We start from the raw sequence: 6654 nt of genomic DNA, 5'->3' as shown, positions 1-6654 counted from the left end.
AAGGTTAGTTTGAAATTAAAATTTACTCAATAAAAGCTCAAGGACTAATATCACAATAACCTTCACTGAGATTATATCTAACAAATCCCAAAATTCTACCATACTAAAATATACAGAACATTAATCAACATGCTTATACAAAAATATTTATTAATATTATTTTGGTTTATATGCTGACATATTAAAATATTATTTCTTTAGTGAGTTTGAAAATGAATTCTATACTATTATTCATCAATGATATCAGATTATTGCTGGCTGAAAGATTATTTTCATATTTTATTGTTGATAAAATAATTTCTTATGAATATAAGTTACTTCAAAGTAAGGGTTTCCAATTACTACTATGTGTAATGCTACCTTGTAGGTATTCTCTGATGAGCAAGGATTCACCACAGTTTAAATTCTTATAACTATATTTATCATTTAAAATAACATATTTCTATATAAATACTTAGAACATAATTACATATCAATTTAGTCTGCTGCATGAATCTATTTTATCTGAGGTTTGAACTTTTGCTAAATAATTTGCCATATTGTTTACATTTGTAACGTTTCTCTCCAGTATGCAGGCTGTCTTGTGTTTGAAGATATCATAACTGTGAATAAATTTTCACATGCTTTACATTAGGAATGTTTGTCTCCAAAATGAATTCTGTAATGACATTGACGAGGGGTGTTGGGGGAACAGGCAAATTTTTTCCCACATTTACTGCACTTATAAGGCTGCTTTCCCATATTGATTTTTTGATGTACTTGGAGAGTTGAGGACAAGAAAAGAGACTTGCCAATTCTTTTCATTTGTGAAGATTATCTCCTATATGGATTCTGTAGTGAACTTGAAAATTTAAGGACTGGGTAAATGATATGTCATATTGATTATATTAGTAATGTTTGTTTCCAGTATGGATTTGGTAGTGCAATTTAAGATCCAAGGACTGTGTAATGATTTGCCACATTTAATATATTTTTAAGACATATCTCCAGAATGGATTCTGTGGTGAATTTGAAGAGATGAGGAATCTGTAAATGATTTACAACACTCATTACATTTGTAAGATTTGTTTTTATTATGGATTTCGTTGTGAACATTAAGTTGGGAAGACTGGGTAAATGATTTTCCATACTTATTACATTTATAAGTTTTGTCCCCCATATGGATTCTCTGGTGAACTTCAAGATTTGAGGACTTTGTAAAAGATTTCCCACAATCATTACATTTGCAAGGTTTGTCCCCAGTATGGATTCTCTGGTGAACTTTAAGATCTGAATACCGTGTAAAAGATTTTCCACATTCATTACATTTGTAAGGTTTGTCTCCAGTATGTAATCTGTGGTGAATTTTAAGATGTGAGTACTGGGTAAATGATTTCTTACATTCATTACATTTGTAAGGTTTGTCTCCTGTATGTAATCTGCGGTGAACTTTAAGAGATGAGGAGTGGGTAAAAGATTTGCCACATTCATTACATTTGTAAGGTTTGTATCCAGTATGCAATCTGTGGTGAGTTTTAACACTTGACAAATGTTTAAAAGATTTCCCACATTCATTACAATTGTAAGGTTTGTCTCCAGTATGTAATCTGCGGTGAACTTTAAGATATGAGGACTGGGTAAAAGATTTTCCACATTCATTACATTTGAAAGGTTTGTCCCCAGTATGGATTCTCTGGTGAACTTTAAGATTTGAGGACTTTGTAAAAGATTTCCCACAATCATTACATTTGCAAGGTTTTTCCTCAGTATGGATTCTCTGGTGAGCTTTAAGATTTGAGGAATTTCTAAAAGATATTCCACAATCATTACATTTGTAAGGTTTGTCCCCAGTATGGATTCTCTGGTGAACTTTAAGATCTGAATACTGTGTAAAAGATTTTCCACATTCATTACATTTGTAAGGTTTGTCTCCAGTATGTAATCTCTGGTGAACTTTAAGACTTGATAACTTTGTATAAGATTTCTCACATTCAATACATTTGTAAAATGTCACTCGAGTAGAAATTCTATAGTCAGTCATAGGATTTGGGGATTGAGTTCTCTCAGGAAGAGTATCTGGAGCTTCCTGATCTGTTTCAGGAATGAAACAAATGTGTTTTACAAACAGATCACTTCCATAAAAATATATTTCACACTCTTCACTACCAGCAGTATATTCGCTGAATTTTTTCTATATAGCACTTAAAGGTATTACATGCAAATCTTTCTGTTATTTCATCCTGTACATAATCCTGTGCCTTTGAAATAGTTTCTTCGTATGATCACAAGACAGAGGCAAAATTAATGAGTACATGTCATTATATGTCATTTTATAATTGGTTGAATATAATATATATGCACAATGCATGAAATAGCACCAATTTGAGGATCATGGAAAAGCATACAACACAGAATTGCAACAATTTTCTTTAAAAGAAATTAATGTTATAAAAATAATATATGTTAGAAGATATTCATAAAATACATGATATACTTTCATATGTATGAACTTCATCATAATTACACAGTATAAGAGATAACAAAACACAATATTTGCAGCTAGCATGCATTAATAAAAGAAAATCTCCACACTATGAGACTCAATGACCAATATGAACCCAAATCATCTATCCAATGACAGAATGATGAAAAGGATGTACTAGAATACATGTTTAATAATGTGATACTAATGTGAAATTAAACATTAGATTTAAAATCAGTGAGAATATTTATTTAAAAACAAAACAGGTATTTATGCCTGGAGTTGACCCTGTGCCACAGGTCTCCATAATCAAATCTTATTGGCACGGAACTGGACTCTCAAGAATGCTGACACACCTGATAGCACAGGTAAGAACACCAGTACTGCTCAAATTCCTGGCCCAAGAGGGACCTACACAGATCCATCAGAACCCAGGAAACAAGGAAAAGCCAAGGATTGTCATGATCCATCCTGTTTTTTTTTCCATGTCACAGAGCTCTGGCATAGCTCTGCAAACCCAAATTCTTCCTGGAGAGAACTGGTCTTCTAGGAGAGCTGATATACAAGCTCATAGAAGGGACAAGCCACAGTGGAGACAGTAGGACTGGCTAACACCACAGATAAGCAGATATGACAGACAAGAGCAAGAACATAAGCAACAGAATCAAGGCTACTTGGCCTCATCAGAACTCAGTTTTCCCACCAAAGTAAGCCCTGAATAACCCCAAATTACTGAAAAGCAAGCCTCTGATTTAAAATCTTGAGCTGGATATAGTGGCACACACCTTCAATCCCAGCACTTGGGAGGCAGAGGAAGGCAAATTTCTGAGTTTGAGGCCAGCCTGGTGTAAAGAGTGCGTTCCAGGACAGCCAAGGCTACACAGAAATATCCTGACTTGAATAACCAAAAAAAAAAAAAAAAAAGGTCAGGAGCCATAAATGCAAGCATCCACAACACAATATACTAGATAGAAGAGAGAATTTCAGGTTCATAAGATACCATATTAAACACTGATACAGCAGTCAAAGAAAGTGTAATAAGGAAAAAGATCCTAATCCAAAACATTCAGGAAATCCAGAACACAATGAGAATGCCAAACAGTTATAGACGAGAGAAAAGATTCCAAAATTAAAGATCCAATAAATATCTTCAACAAAATTATAAAAGACCACTTCCCCAACGTAAAGAAAGATATGTCCATGAATGTACAAAAGCTTACAAAATTCTAAATAGACTGGACCAGAAAAGAAATTCCTCGAATTATTCAATAGTGAAAACATGAAATGCAAAAAATAAAGAAAGAATATTAAAAGCAGTAAGGGAAACAGGTCAGGTAACATATAAAGGCAGACCTATCAGAATTACACCAGAATTCTCACCAGAGACTGTAAATACCTCGGGAGACATTATACAGACCTTGAGACAACACAAATGATATCCAAGTCTACTATACCCATCAAAACTCTCAATTACCATAGACGGAGAAAGAAAGGTATTCCATGAGAAAAATAAACTTACATAATATATTTCCACAATCCCAGCCCTTTAAAGGATAATAAATAGAAAACTCCAACATAAGGAGGGAAACTGTGTCCTAGAAAAAGCAGGAAATTAATCTTTCAACAAACCTAAAAGAAGATAGCCACATGAACAGAATTCTAAATCTAATAAAAAAATAACAGGAAGCAACAATTACCGTCCCTTATTATCTCCTAATATCAATGGACTAAATTCCCCAATAAAAAATATAGATTAACAAGTACCTGACTGATACAGATGCAGATAATTATTTCAAATCAATGGACTTAAGTTGGAAATTCCTCTTGTTGATTTGGAGAAGTTTGAATGGAAGAAGCTGACCCCATGAGAAGACCAGAAGTTTTAACTAACCCAGACCCCTAAGACCTCTCAGACACTTAGCCATCATACACTAGCTCATATCAGGTCCCCAATAGATATATAGCAGGGGACTGCCTGGCCTGGCCTTAGTGAGAGAAGAGGGGCCTAACTCTCATGAGTCTTTAGGCCTGAAAGATTGGAGAGGGCTGGCAGGTGGTGTGTTGGTGGTGGAGGCATCTTCTTCAAGACAGGGGGAGGCCTAATGGCATGAGGAATAGTCAGATGGCATATTGGGAGGGAAATAATAACTTGACAAAAATAAGATTAAAGATATGAAGAGGAAGAAAAGAGGAGTAGGAGGAAGAGAATGAGGAAGAAGAGGAAGGGGAGGAATAAAATGTTAATAAAAAGAAATATTCAAAGTCCTTAGTCATCAGGAAAATATAAATTAAAACGTCATTTAGATTCCACAATGGAAGCTGTTCAGACCCTCTAGAATTACCAGAGTCCAGGGAGGTGAAAGTTTCTTACCAATCAATGGGGGTGACCTTAGTCAAAATACCCACCAAGGGAGAGAAGGACAGCATAAAAAGACAAAATCTAAAAATAATAGGTATAGGAGAAGAAGATTCCCAGCTCAAAATACCAGAAAATATGTTTAACAAAATCATAGAAAAAATTGTAATCTAAAGAAAATATTGTTCAAATGTACAAGAAGATTGCATAATAACAAAGAGATTGGAGTAAAAGAGGAAACTCTTTCATGCAAATAATAGCCAAAGCATTAAATATATAGAACAACAAGAATATTGTAAGCTTCAAGATCTTAAGGACAAGAAACATATAAAGACAATCATATCAGAATTTCAACTGACTTCTCAACAGAGAATCTAAAAGTCACAAGAGTCTGGGTAGAGTTCTTGTAAACCATAAGTGACACAGATGTCAGGCCAGAAGCAATGTTCATCAAAACACCGAATAACCATTAATGGAAACAAAAAATATTCCATATTAAAACCAACCATAGGCTTTGCCTAAGTATCTGCAGGAGACATCTTGGTTCCCTGACTCCACTGAGACTAGTCTGCACAGGTGAGAATGTGGACTACAAAAGCTAACAGCTTCTGGGACAGGCAGGAGCCACAGAGCTTCTGAGGCAGCCCCCTTTTCGGGCTTCAGATATCCGGGCACCTTCCCTGCCAGAGGATAGGTGTCCGCCCGGCACAGGAGGGCTTTGCAGGAGGACCTGGGGGAACCATCTTGATTCCTGGATCCCTCCAAGACTAGTATGTGCAGGTGAGAGTGTGGACTACAGAGGCAAACAGCATCTGTGGCAGGCCGATTCAACACAGCTTCTAGGACAGGTCCTATTTTGGGCCTTCATCTTTGGCCAGGAGGGAGGTCTGAATGCCAGCTATCTGTGCACCTTTCCTGTAAGAGGAGAGCTTGCCTGCAGAGAGTGCTCTGACCATTGAAACTCATAGGAGAGATCTAGTCTCCCAGGTCTGCTAATAGAGGCTAACAGAATAACCAGAGGAACAATCTCTAATCAGAGAAAACTATAACAACTAATTCCTGAGATTACCAGATGGCAAAAGGCAAACTTAAGAATCTTACTAACAGAAACCAAGACCACTCACCATCATCTGAACCCAGCACTCTCACCTTGCCCAGTCCAGGGTACCTCAACACACCCGAAAAGCTAGACTGCAATTTAAAAGCATATATCATGATGATGTTAGAGGACATCAAGAAGGACTTTAATGAATCACTTAAAGAAATTCAGAAGAACACGGATAAATAGGTAGAAAACCTTAAAAGGAAGCATAAAAATCCCTTAAAGAATTGCAGGAAAACACGACCAAACAGGTGATGGAATTGAATAAAACCATCCAAGACCTAAAAAGGGAAGTAGACACAATAGAGAAAACACAAAATGAGGCAAAACTGGAGATAGAAACCCTAGGAAAGCAATCTGGAACCATAGATGCGAGCATCAGCAACAGAATACAAGAGATGGAAGAGAGAATCTCATGTGCAGAAGATTCCATAGAAAACATCAGCACAACAATCAAAGAAAATGAAAAATGCAAAAAGATCCTAAAGCAAAACATCCAGGAAATCTAGGACACAATGAGAAGACCAAACCTACGGATAATAGGAGTGGATGAAGCTGTTTATCAGGTTTAGGAGTTCTCTGGTGGAATTTTTAGGGTCACTTAAATATACTATCCTATCATCTGCAAAAAGTGATATTTTGACTTCTTCCTTTCCAGTTTGTATCCCCTTGATCTCATTTTGGTTCTGGGACTCCGCCGAACTTAGGAACTTAGTCTGCACAGGTGAGAGTGTG

At 36.1% G+C, this 6654-nt stretch overlaps 1 pseudogene; it reads right to left on the bottom strand.

The window, feature by feature from the left end:
- Positions 1 to 500: 500 nt before the first annotated feature.
- On the bottom strand, positions 501 to 2020 carry LOC110288275 (annotated as a pseudogene).
- Positions 2021 to 6654: the final 4634 nt, after the last annotated feature.

This window comes from Mus caroli, unplaced genomic scaffold (assembly GCF_900094665.2).
Source record: "Mus caroli unplaced genomic scaffold, CAROLI_EIJ_v1.1 scaffold_13752_1, whole genome shotgun sequence".
Classification (NCBI taxonomy): Eukaryota; Metazoa; Chordata; class Mammalia; order Rodentia; family Muridae; genus Mus; species Mus caroli.
Note: the sequence above shows the minus strand (reverse complement) of the source record. Positions and strands in the feature narration are given on the sequence as shown.